General features: G+C 36.0%; 1 pseudogene; it reads right to left on the reverse strand.

Annotated features, from left to right (window-relative positions):
* Positions 1–4,000: 4,000 nt before the first annotated feature.
* Positions 4,001–4,317, reverse strand: LOC136153311 (protein S100-A14 pseudogene; annotated as a pseudogene).
* Positions 4,318–12,954: the final 8,637 nt, after the last annotated feature.

Genomic DNA, 12,954 nt, shown 5'->3' on the forward strand with positions numbered 1-12,954 from the left:
TTTTTTTTTTGAGTATTTGTAAGTATTCTGGCACTATGAGATGCTCCAGGCTCATGTGGTGGGCTGACTGATTTTTTAAAAATATTGAACCCAACCTTGCACACCTGTAATAAATCCCACTTGGTTATAGTGTATGTAGTTATTTTTTGATTTGCTAATACTTTGTTGAGGATTTTTGCATAAATGTTAATGAGATACTAGTTTGTTTTGCTCTCCTGTTAATTTCCGTGAAATTAAGACGCTTGCTCCTTGGAAGAAAAGCTATGACCAACCTAGACAGCATATTAAAAAGCAGAGACATTACTCTGCCAACAAAGGTCTTTCTAATCAAAGCAATGGTTTTTCCAATAGTCATGTATGGATGTGAGAGTTGGACTATAAAAGAAGCTGAGCACTGAAGAATTGATGCTTTTGAACTGTGGTGTTGGAGAAGACTCTTGAGAGTCCCTTGAACTGCAAGAAGATCCAACCAGTCCATCCTAAAGGAAATCAGTCCTGAATATTCATTGGAAAGACTGATGCTGAAGCTGAAACTCCAATACTTTGGCTACCTGTTGTGAAGAACTGACTCATTGGAAGAGACCCTGATGCTGGGAAAGATTGAAGGTGGGAAGAAAAGGGGACGACAGAGGATAAGATGGTTGGATGGCATCACTGATTCAATGACCATGAGTTTGAGCAAGCTCTGGGAGTTGGTGATGGACAGGGAAGTCTGGCATGCTGCAGTCCATGGGGTTGTGAAGAGTTGGACACGACTGAGCGACTGAACTGAACTGAATGTCATCTGGTCCATAGTTTTCATTTTATATAATGTCATCTTGTTCTTAGGGAAATGATGACCTCATAGAATGAGTTAGGAAGTGTTCCCTCCCTCTGGGAAATATTGGTATAAAGTTTTCCTTAAATGCTTGATTGAATTTATCAGTAAACCATCTGGACCTGGTGACTTCTTCTTCTTTTTTTTTTTTTTTTTGTAGACTATTCATTCACTTGCTTTAATGACTCATCTAAACAGGTTTGTATCTATTTCTACTTGTGTGAGTTTTGGTAGTTTATGTGTTTCAAAGAATTGGTCCATTTCATCTAAATCATCAAATTTATGGACACAGAATTGTTCATAATTTTCCTATATTATCCTTTTATGTCCAGAGAACAGTAGGGATGGCCCCTCTTTCATTCCTAGTGTTGGTAACCTGTGTATTTTTTTTCTTGGTTAACTTGGCTAGAGGTTTAAGAATTAAACATTTTTTTCCCTAAGAACCAGGTTTTGGTTTTGTTAATTTTTAAAATCTATTTACCAGTTTTCAATTTCATTGATTTATGCTCTCATTTTTATTATTTAATTCTGCTTTCTATAGGCATAAATTGCTCTTATATCTACAGTTTCCTAAGGTGAAAGCTTAGGTTTTTGCATTTTTATCTTGTTTCTTTTCTAATGTATGCATGTAATGGTATAAATTTCTTTTTTAAACCCTGCTTTTGCTGCCTCTTGAAACTTTTGCTAAGTTGTATTTTCACTTTTACCATCTGAGCCATGTGGGAAGCCTCTCAGATGATAAAAATGGGGGGCTTTGCAGGTGGCTCAGATGGTAAAAATGAAAATACAACTTTGAAAATATTTAAAAATTTCTCTTGGGACCATTCTGTGACCCATGTGGTATTTAAAAGTCTGTTGTTTCAATTTCAAAATATTTGAGGATTTTCCCAGCTATCTTTGTTACTTATTTCTAGTTTAATTCCACTGTGGTCTGATAACATACTTTGTATGACTTTTATTCTTTTAAATTTGTTAAGGTGTGTATTATGACCCAGAATGTGGTCTTTCATGGTGAATGTTTTTGTAAGCTTGAGAAAACTGTGTATTTTGCCATTGTTAGAGTTTTTTACGGATGTCAATTAGATTGTTGATTGACAGTACCATTCAAGTCAACTATATTCTTACTGATTTTTCTGCCTACTCAATTTAGCAATTATTGAAAGGGGAGGTAGGGGCTGAAGTCTCCAACTATAGTAGGGTTTTCTTCTATTATCCTTCCAATTTTATTGAGTTTTGCCTCATATATTTTGATGTTTTATTGTTAGGTACACACATGTTTAGGAATGTTATATCTTGTTAGAACATTGATCCTTTATTATTATGTAGTGCCTGATTTTATCCCTGATATTTTTCCTTATTCTGAAATCTACTTGGTTTAAAATTCATAAAGCTATTCCAACTTACTTTCTTTTGATTAAAGGTGCACCTTTTTTATCCCTTTGTTTTTATCCTATCAGTTTTGTTTAAAAAGTATCTTTTTTTGTAGGCAGTATATAATTGGGTCTTGTTTTGTATCTAGTATGGCAATCACTGTCTTTTAAGTGTTGCATTTAGACCATTCACATTAAAATAATTATTAATATATGCAAGCTAATATTACCTACATTTGTAACTTTTGCTTATTACCAGAGGTTTCTTTTTCTGCCTTCTCTGATTTTAATTGAGCATTTTATAAAATTCAGCTTTTTTTTTTTTTTTTAGAATTCAGTTTTTATCTCCTCTATTAGTGTAGCAATTATATGTCTTTAAGAAATTTTTAGTGGTTGCCTTACAGTTAAAAATTTAACTGATATAAATATGCCTTCAGATAACAATATTGCATTTCTTGTGTAGTGCAGACACCTTATGACAATGTATTCATAATTCCTCCCTTCCATCCCCTGGGATATTTTTTATCCATATGCTGTAATCACACAATTCATTGTTACTATTATAACTTAAGCAGAAAGATATATATTAGATCAGTTGAAAAAGACATTTATTTTAGCTTCATTTATTCCTTTTATGATGTTCTTCCCTTCTTTGTGTAGAGGTAAGCTTCTGATTTCAAAGATTTTCTTTAGGCAGAAGGAAAATTACCATTTCTTGCAGGACAGAATTCTCTTACTTGTTGCTTGTCTGAGACAGCCTTTAATTTTCTTCATTAAAAAAAGTTGCTTTACAATGGTGTGCTAGTTCCTATGGTACAGCAAAGTAAATCAGCTGTCATATACATATATCCTCTCTTTTGAATTTCTATCCCGTTTAGGTCACCACAGAAGAGTAAATAGAGTTCCCTGTGCTATACAGTAGGTTCTCATTAGTTATCTATTTTCAGCATGGTATCAATAGTGTCAATCCCAATCTCCCAATTCATCCCACCCCTCCTTTCCCCTTGGTTTATGTATGTTTGTTCTGTATGTCTATATCTATATTTCTGCTTTGTAAGATTATCTACACCAGTTTCTTCAAATTGCACATATATAGTTTAATATATGGCATTTGTTTTTCTCTTTCTGACTTACTTCACTCTGTATGACAGTCTCTAGTTCTATCCATATCTCTACCAATGATGTGATTTTGTTCCTTTTTATAACTGAGTAATATTCCATTCTATATAGGTACCACATTTTCTTTATCCATTCCTCTGTTGATGGACATTTAGGTTACTTCCATGTCCTGGCTATTGTAAATAGTGCTGCAATGAACATTGGGGTGCATGTGTCTTTTTGAATTACAGTTTTCTCTGGATGTATGCCCAGCAGTAGGATTGTTGGGTCACATGGTAGTTCTATTTTTTTGCTTTTTAAGGAACCTCTACATTGTTCTCCATAGTGGCTGTATCAATTTACATTGCCACCAATAGTGTAAGAGGGGTTCCTTTTTCTCCACACCCTCTCCAGCATTTATTGTTAGTAGATTTTGTGATAATGGCCATTCTGACCAGTGATACCTCATTGTAGTTTTGATTTGCATTTCCCTAAAAATTAATGATGTTGAACATATTTTCATGTGTTTGTTTGGCCATCTGTATGTCTTCTTTGGAGATACATTTATTTAGGTCTTCCACTCAATTACTGACTGGGTTATTTTTGGGGGTGGGGTGGAAAGAGGAGTCTTATTTCCAAACCCACAAGACAAAGGTCTAAGGTCCCTTTTCCCCAGCATCCCACCCAACCCACCCAAAATTCCAGGGGAAGGTTTTCAACTCCCCTGGACAGTGTTTTCCAGCTTCACACTCTTGGTTGCTTCTCCAAACAGCTCCCAGAAACTCCCAAACTCCAGTTTAGAGTTGTTACAGTTGCCCAAGTTGGCAATTTTCTCTTCTAGCCCACAGTTGCTCAGCATGAGTTGCTCAGCAGCTGCTGGGTGATCAGGACCCTTAGCTTGGAGGGGTTCAGGGACTCCTTCCCACCGTCCACCAGATACTGGTGGCAGTTCTTGATCAGGATCTCACTGGTCCTCTCCACGTCACTGAATTTCTGGGCATCCTCAGAGTTGAGTGACCAACAGTGTCCCATGGTGCTCGATGCATTCTGTCCTGTGGTGAGAGTTTTATCCTATAGCCAGCCCCAGAGAAGCTGATGGCTCATGATCTGCTAACAGTCACTGAGAAAGGACTGGAGGTGATTGGGTTGTTTTTTGATAGTGAACTGCATGAGACGTGTGTATATTTTGGAGATGAATCTTTTGTCATTTGCTTCATTTGCAGATATTTTCTCAATTCGGAGGATTGTCTTTTCATCTTATTTAGGATTTCCTTTGCTGTGCAAAAGCTTTTAAGTTTAATTAGATCCCATTTGTTTATATTTGCTTTTATTCTCATTACTCTAGCAGGTGGGTCAAAAAAGATCTTGCTGCAATATATGTCAGTATTCTGCCTGTTTTCCTCTGAGAGATTTATAGTGTTTGGCCTTACATTTAGATCTTTAACCCATTTTGAGTTTATTTTTGTATATGGTATTAGGGAGTGTTCTAATTTCGTTCTTTTACATGTAGCTTTCCATTTTTTTCCCAGCAACACTTATTAAAGAGACCATCTTTCCTCCATTATATATTCTTGCCTCTTTTGTCATAGATTAAATGACCATATATGGCCTTTATTATGTTGAAGTGTGAGGGTTTATATCTGGGCTTTATATCCTGTTCCATTTATCTTTATTTCTGTTTTTGTGCCATTACTATACTGTCTTGATCACTGAAGCCCTGTAGTATAGTCTGAAGTCAGAGAGGCTGATTTGATTACTCCAGCTTCATTTTTTTCATTTTTTCCCCTCAAGATTGCTTTTGCTATTCTAGGTCATTTTTTGTTTCCATACAAATTGTAAAATCATTTGTGCTGGTTTTTGTCAAAAGTACCATTGATAATTTTATAGGGACTGTATTGCATCTGTAGATTGCTTTGATTAGTATAGCCACTTTCACAATATTTATTCTTCCAATTCAAAAACATGGCATATCTCTGGATCTGTTTATGTTGTCTTTTACTTCTTTCATCAGTATCTTATCATTTTCTACATATAGGTCTTTTGCCTCCTTAGGTAGGTTACTCCTAGGTATTTTATTTTTTTGTTGCAGTGGTAAATGGGATCATTTCCTTAGTTTCTCTTTCTGATCTTTTGTTGTTAGCTTTAAGAATGCAAAAGATTTCTGTGTATTAATTTTATAACTACTAGATTTTCAACTTTACTAAATTCATTGATTCACTCTAGTAGTTTTCTGGTGGCATCTTTTAGGATTTTTTATGTATAGTATCATGTCACGTGAAAACAGTGACAGTTTTACTGCTTCTTTGCCAATCTGGATTCCCTTTATTTTTTTTTTCTCTGATTGCCATGGCTAGGAGTTCCAAAACTATGTTGAATAATAGTGGTGAGAGTGGGCACCCTCGACTTATTCCTGATCTTAGAAGAAATGCTTTCAGCTTTTCACCATTGAGAATGTTTGCTGTGGGTTTGTCCTACCTGAGGTAGGACAACCTACCTATTATGTTGAGGTAGGTTCCCTCTAGGCCCACTTTCTGGAGGGTTTAATTTTTAATCATAAAGGCGTATTGAGTTTTGTCAAAAACTTTTCCTGCATCTTTTGAAATGATCATAGGGTTTTTATTCTTCAATTTGTTAATATGGTGTATCACACTGATTGATTTGCATATATTGATGAATCCTTGTATCCCTGGAGTAAATACCACTTGATCATGGTATATGATCCTTTTAATGTGTTGTTGCATTTGGTTTGCTAGTATTATGTTGAAGATTTTTGCATTCTATGTTCATCAGCGATATTGGCTTGTAATGCTTTTTTTGTGGCATCTTTGTCTGGTTTTTGTATTAGGTGATGGTGGCCTCACAGATTGAGTTTGGGAGTGTTCCTCCCTCTGTAATTTTTGGGAAGAGTTTGAGAAGAATAGGTGTTGTTAGCTCTTCTGTAAACATTTGATGGAATTTGTCTGTGAAGTCATCTGGCTCTGGGCATTTTATTATTGAAAAGTTTTTAGTCACAGTTTTAATTTCAGTACTTGTGATTGATCTGTTAATATTTTCTATTTCTTTCTGGTTCAGTCTTCTTTTTTTCCTGGTTCAGTCTTAAAAGGTTGTACTTTTCTAAGATTAGTCCATTTTTTCTGTTCTATTAGCATATAGTTGCTTGTAATAGTCTCTTACGACTTTTTGTATTTCTGCAGTGTCAGTTGTAGCTTCTCCTTTTTCATTTCTAGCTTTATTGATTTGAGTCCTCTCCCCTTTTTTTTCTTGATGAATCTGGCTAAAGTTTTATTGGTTTTGTTTATCTTCTGAAAGAACCAGCTTTAAGTTTTATTGATCTTTACTGTTGTTTTTTTCATTTCTATTTCATTTATTTCTGCTCTGATCTTTATGATTTCTCTCCTTCTATTAACTTTGAGTTTTGTTTGTTCTTTCTTGAGTTTCTTTAGGTGTAAGGTTAGACTGTTCGAGATTTTTCTTGTTTATTGAGGTAGGATTGTATCGCTAGAAATTTCACTTAAGAACTGCTTTTGCTGCATCCCATAGGTTTTGGTTTGTCTTTAAAAAAAATATTTATTTGTTTGGCTGCATCAGGTCTTAGTTGCGGCATGCAGGCTTGGTTGCAGTTGCCCTACAGCATACTGGATCTTAGTTCTCCAACCAAGGATCGAACCTGCACCCCCAGCATTGGAAGGCAGATACTTCCCTGGACCACTAGGGAAGTCCCAGGTTGTCATGTTTTCTTTGTCTTTTGTTTTTAAGTATTTTTTTTATTTCCTCTTTGATTTCTTAAATGATCTCTCAGTTATTTAGTAGCATAATTTTTAGCTTCCATGTGTTTTTACAGTTTTTTCCCCCTGTAATACATTTCTAATCTCATAGCACTGTGGTCAGAAAGGATGCTTGATGCAATTTCAATTTTCTTAAAATTACCAAGGCTTGACTTGTGGCCCAAGATGTGATCTATTCTGGAGAATGTCCTGTGTGCACTTGAGAATAAAGTGTATTCTGCTGCTTTTGGATGGAATGCCCTATAAATTAAGTCTATTTGGTCTAATGTATCATTTAAGGCCTATGTTTCCATAGTAATTTTCTGTTTGGATGATCTATCCAGTAGTGTAAGTGGAGTGTTAAAGTCTCCCAGTATTATGGTTTTGCTGTAGGTTTCCCCTTTTATGACTGTTAGCATTTGCTTTATATATTGAGGTGCTCCTATGTTGAGTGCATATTTATGATTGTTATATCTTCTTCTCGGATTGATCCCTTAATCATTATGTTGTGTCTTTCCTGGTCTCTTGTAACAGTTTTTATTTTACAGTCTGTTTTATCTGATATGATAAAACAATCCCGCTTTTTTTTGATTTCCATTTGCATGGAATATAATTTTCCATCCCTTCAGTTTCAACCTGTGTCCCCAGGTCTGAAGTGGGTCTGTTGTAGACAGCATGTATATGGGTCTTATTTTTGTTTCCATTTAGCCAGTCTGTGTCTTTTAGTTGTAGCATTTAATGTATTTATGTTTAATTATCGATATGTATGTTCTTATTATTACCATTTTCTTAATTGTTTGGGGGTTTGTTTTCATTGGGTCTTTTTCTTCTCTGTATTTCCTGCCTAGAGAAGTTCTTTTAGCATTTGTTGCAAAACTGATCTGATAGTGCTGAATTTTCTTAACTTTTACTTTCTGTAAAACTTGATTTCTCTGTCAAATCTGAATGAGAACTTTACTAGGTAGATTAATTGCTAGTTCATTTTTGAAGGCAGAGAAGGCAATGGCACCCCACCCCAGTATTCTTGCCTGGAAAATTCCATGGATGGAGGAGCCTGGTGGGCTGCAGTCCATGGGGTCGTGAAGAGTTGGACATGACTGAATGACTTCACTTTCACTTTTCACTTTTATGCATTGGAGAAGGAAATGTCAACCCACTCCAATGTTCTTGCCTGGAGAATCCCAGGGACGGGGGAGCCTGGTGGGCTGCCGTCTATGGGGTCGCACAGAATCGGACATGACTGAAGCGACTTAGCAGTAGCAGCAGCATTTTTGAAGGATAGTTTTGCTGGATATATATTGGTGGTTATTTTCTTTTAACAATGAAAATATTTCACTTTACTCTTTTCTTGTTTTCATGGGTTCCTATGAGACATCAAATGTAATATATATTTTTTGTTTCTCTAGAGGTGTTTTTATTGCTAAATTTCTCTTAAGTTTCCCTTATTGTTAGGTTTTCTCTTTGTCTTTGGTTTCCTACAGTTTGAATAGGATATGCCTAGGGGTGTGTGTGTGTATGTGTGTGTGTCTGTCTGTCTCTGTGTGTGTGTGTGTGTGTGTGTGTGTGTGTGTGTGTATTTCCCTGCTTGGTGTTCTCTGAGCTTCTTAGATCAAACTTGCTGTCATTAATTTCAGAAATTTCTTAGGCATTATTACTTGAAAAATTTATTCTGCTTTGTTCTCTTTCTTCTCCTTTTGGTATTCCAATTACACAAGTTGTATCTTTTGAAATCCCCCCCAGTTCTTGGATTTTTTTTTAACTTAATTTTTTTGAGGGGGACTTCCTTGGTGGTCCAGTCGTTAAGACGTGGTGCTTCCAAGGCAAGTCATGTATGTGGGTATGATCCCTGGTTGGAGAAGTTAAGATCCCACATGCCATGTGGCATGGCCAAAAAATAGGAGAAAAAAAATAAAAAGTCTTTAAAAAAATAGAAAATTTTTTTCTGTTTGCATTTCAGTTTGGGAAGTTTCTATTGACCTTCAAGCTTACTGATTCCTGCCCTGTTTTGAGTCTAGTGGAGTCCATTGAAGGCATTACCTGTGTCCCTTGCAGTGGTTTTGGTTTCCAGCATTTCTTATTGATTCTTTACATATCTCTTTTTACATTACTCATCTGTTCCTACTTGTTGTCTATTCTTTCCATGAGCATGCTTATCCTAATAGTTATTGTTATATTTTAAATACCCTGTCGGGTATGTCCTTTTGTATCACATCTGAATCTGGTTCTGATGCTTCCTTTGTCTCTTCAGATAGGTTTTCTTGCTTTTTAACATGACTTGTACTTTTTAAATTAAAAGTTGGATATGTTGTATTGAGTAATAGGCATTGAGGTAGAAAGGCCTCTGGTGTGGGGATTTAGGTTAATCTGGATAGAAACTGGGTTTTGTTTCCTGTTTGCAATGGCTTTAGGTGCCAGAAGCTTCAAAATTCCTGTAGTGTCTTTGCTTTTGTCTTCCCTGTTGACTTTGGACTTCCCCGAGCCTCAGAGAAGATGTATTTCAGCTCTTGCAGTGTCAATCTACTATATTATACCACAGCTCTGTTGGTATGATGATAAGGTGTGGAGGTGGTGAAACTTTTTTATAATCTTCCAATGAAATCTCAGTCTTTTAGTGAACCTGTGACTCTGACCTATGATCATCACAAATGTTCCTTCTCGTCTAGCTTTCCCCCTTCCCAATTATGTGAGGTAGGAATGCTACAGAGGGGCTGATGAGAATATCTGGGATAAGGCATCGGTAAAGTTTTTTTCCCTAAAAACTAGGCCTTTGTTATGCAGAAGGCTCTGGACACATTGTACTAAGATTAATGCTCTCCCTTCCTGAGGCATGAGGGGATATTTCTTGGCTCTTCATCTTGAGAACCTAGTGGGAATCTTGGAGATAAAGCCCATGAAAGTGTGGAGCCTCTCTTGACTATAGCCCCCAGGAGTTGCTGTGTCTCAGGCTCGTGCACACTGGTTCTGACAGTCCACCCAAATCACTTGGGACTCTTCTAACCAGCTTGTGGCTCCAGGGACATCTATTCCAGGTAAGCAGGTTGTGGCTGTGCCTGTCTTGATTTGCCTGTCTCTCCAGACTTCATTCTGATGGTTTACCTTGAAAACCCCATTCTCTGACAGGTTCCAGACAAGTCATTGATTTTTAGTTTGTCCAGCTTTTTCTTGTAAGGATAAGAGTTCTAAGCTCTTTACATGCCAGATCTGAAACTGGGACACATAAAATGATTATTTTTGAGAATGACATTATCACAAGTCTTAACATGTCAGAAAGATATTTTCCTTTTTCACAGATAAACAAATGAGGCTTCAGTGAGGTTGAGTTATATGTCCAGGATGCTATGTCTGCAGATGTAAACGGTTCTAAAATCTCTATATGCTTTAGTTTCTTTGAAAATAGCTAATAAACCATATGTATATGCTTACATATTTATAAACATTTTTACAAGGATGTTATTTATTTTTATTTTTGGCTGCACTGGGTGTTTGTCGCTTTGCATGGGCTTTCTCTAGTTGTGGCAAGCAGGGCTACTCTTTGTTGTGGTGCTTGAGCTTCTCGTTGTGGTGGCTTCTCTTGTTGCGGAGCATGGGCACTAGGGCATATGGGCTTCAGTAGTTGTGGTGCAGGGATTTAGTTGCTCCATGACATGTAAAATCTTCCCAGACTGGAGATCAAACCCATGTTTCCTGCATTGACAGGCAGATTCTTATCCACTGTATCACCAGAGAAGTCCTATATGCATATATATTGAAACGTTTCTTGTTCTTAAATTTCGGTCTACATTTTGGGCACCTCAGGTGTAGCAGTTGGGTAGTAGTACAAATAATTCAGGCACTTAATTTCTCAGTATATTTTTTCCCCCAGTTCATGCTCTCATTCCCCCTCCCCCAGCCTCCACCAGGGGTAATCATTTAAAAATGGTTAATATGTATTTTTTATTGAAGTAAGCTCTAGTAAAATGTTTGTGTACTTTAATTTACATAATTGCTATTTTCTTATATATTTTATTCAGTTTATTTCTTTTATTCTCAGTGCTGTGTCTTAAGATATGTCCATGTTGCTCTGAGTATACTTGGTGGATTGGTTCAAACTACACTATAGTGCTCTAGCTTTATTATTTTTATAAAAATCTTACATACTCATTATAGAAAAAGCTTAATACCAAGAAGTGAAAATAGGGGAATACTGATCACAAGAAATTGCATCCCAGGATAACCAGAATTACCATTTTGGTTCCTATAAGATAGCTCTTTGCAATACTAGAAATGCATTCTGTGTATTCATTTTACTTATATGGGACCACCTTGCATGTGTTATTTTATTACTGGCTTCTTTCATGCATCTCTATTTCATGAACATCATCTCATGCAACAAATATAAACCTATGGCACAGCTTTTAATAACCACACAGTACTCCATTGTATGGTTGTATGTACATAAGCTGTTCCCACATTTATGGATATTTTGCTTTCATTTCTTTTTATCTAGTATTATAGACAGCGCCTCAGTAAACAGCTTTCTGCAGACCACTTTTCCCACTTGCACAATAATCTCTTCAAAGTAAATATATTCTGTCCTCTGAGTGGGTTGGTCCAGGTTTCACTCTGCTCATGAAGTTCATGCCTTGTCTACTGCTTTATGTGGCCCAAAAACATAGGAGTTAAAGTGACCTCAGCTACTGAATTATGTGAGTTTATGAATGTTGGCAGTAGGGGAAGAAGTCACAAAAGAAAGGAGGCCATTTTTTATGAGTCTTGCTCCAGTAAGCAGTACTATGGAGAAAGGTTTATGTACATGTGTAAATTGTGTTGAGCCACTGGCTTCTGTTGTGGGCTATCTCCCTAGTTATGGCTCTGCTCCAGGGTCTTCAGGGGACCCTGCAAACTTACCTGGCTTTCTTGTATCCTGGTGCTGACTAGACAAAAACACCCACCTCCCATCTCTTACTTTGTGACAGAATAAATGCTAATAAATAAGCGTTCAGAAATTAATAGTTTGCATAATTTGATTAAAATTAGCATTCTCCAGTAACCTTGATTGAAATAGAATCAGATTCTGTTCTGAATGTTGTTCTTGATGCTAAATGTGCCAGAATTATTTAAGGAATAGTACTCTCCTAGTATTTACAACTGAGAGAAATGTATGCCAAGAAACCTCTTTGGTTTATCTGCTTTTCCAAGATATTTTGGGCCAAGATTTGAAAACTCAAGGAATTTTGACACATATGTTTGTATACTTATTCTTAAATGAGCCAAATATTTCCTCATTTCAATTTTTAACGTTTGTTTCTTGATAGTTTATGGAACTCTAATTCAGAGTTCTGATAAATCAAACTTTCTGGGTACAACTTTGCTTTTTTGGGTGGATGGGGAAAAACATTTTTGTACAATAGGAAAAGGAAAACACTTTTTTTTGTCATAGTGGAGGTAAGCATGGGATAGTAAAGTACTTCAAGACAAACTGATTTTAGCATCACAAGCTATTTTAAAACACCTAATTATCTGTAACTAAGATGCTAGTGAAAAAATCATTTTGTTATGGCAGTTTAACTTACTATACTACATGGAAATAATTAAGCTTTATTTTTAGAAATATTTAATGAAATACTTCAATGTTTTTATTATTCCAGAGTGAACAAACTGCCAGTTGGAAAACTGCTGAGTTTGCTATTTACTTTTAATGGTTTATTTTTATCCTAGGTCTCTGTGGCAATATTACGTTTACGATGTTACTATTTGGATCATACTTGCTGGACCAGTTTTAATGAGATATAACTGACTTATAACATTGGATAAGTTGTAGATGTACAACAGAATGGTCTGCTATATCTATTTATTGCAAGATGGTTACTGCAATTAGTTTAGTTCATATACATCATCTTAACGTAGTTAAAATTATCTTTTTTCT

Source organism: Muntiacus reevesi, chromosome X, assembly GCF_963930625.1.
Source record: "Muntiacus reevesi chromosome X, mMunRee1.1, whole genome shotgun sequence".
NCBI classification, from domain to species: Eukaryota; Metazoa; Chordata; class Mammalia; order Artiodactyla; family Cervidae; genus Muntiacus; species Muntiacus reevesi.